We start from the raw sequence: 933 nt of genomic DNA on the forward strand, positions 1-933 counted from the left end.
CTCCTCCATCCACACCCCATCTCCCTCCATCCACACCCCACCTCCCTCCATCTATACCCCATCTCCCTCCATCCACATCCTGTCCTCCCTCCATCCACACCCCATCTCACTCCCTCCACACCCCACCTCCCTCCATCTATACCCCATCTCCCTCCATCCACATCCTGTCCTCCCTCCATCCACACCCCATCTCACTCCCTCCACACCCCATCTCCCTCCATCTATACCCCATCCTCCCTCCATCCACACCCCATCTCACTCCCTCCACACCCCATCTCCCTCCATCTATACCCCATCCTCCCTCCATCCATACCCCATCAATCCATCAGGTATCCCTATGCTGAATCCCCCAAATTCTTCCAGAATCTGACCGCCTCACGCCTCCTACCCCCACCGCCCTGCTCAAGCCCCCAACCTTTCTCCTGAGCCCTGGCCTCCCCCTTACCAGTCTCCCTGCCTCGCCCTCCCCAGCTTCTCCTCCTCAGGGTAGCCAGGTGAGCCTTCCCACACTGTTTAAGGCAAATGACAGGTCTCAGCTCTGCTCAAACCCTCGCGGGTTCCCTCCACGCAGCGGAAACGGCAGAGCCCTCCGGGTCGGCCTCCAGCGCCCCTGACTCCCGCGTATCCCACACCTGGGAGCACCGCCCAGGATCTGCGCCCTTCCTGTCCAGTGCCCAGCTGTCCCCTAGTGTCTGCAAGGACGCTCCCTCATTCATTCATCAAGTGTCTGCCCCGTGTCCCGGTGGGAGTCTTTGCACAGGACAGGGCCTGGCTCTGTCTCCTTCCTGCTTGAACCCTGCACGTGACCACTCCTATGTTACCCAGCACTGTCTGACCCCCTGCATGCAGCTCCCGTGGTCACTGCATCTCCGCGTCCCCTGGTCAGGGGCGGCCTGCGGTCAGTGGGTGCTCAGTGGCGTTGGTCAAAGGAAT

This window comes from Ceratotherium simum, chromosome 27 (genome assembly GCF_057802395.1).
Source record: "Ceratotherium simum simum isolate JZ-2026a chromosome 27, ASM5780239v1, whole genome shotgun sequence".
In the NCBI taxonomy this organism is placed as follows: domain Eukaryota; kingdom Metazoa; phylum Chordata; class Mammalia; order Perissodactyla; family Rhinocerotidae; genus Ceratotherium; species Ceratotherium simum.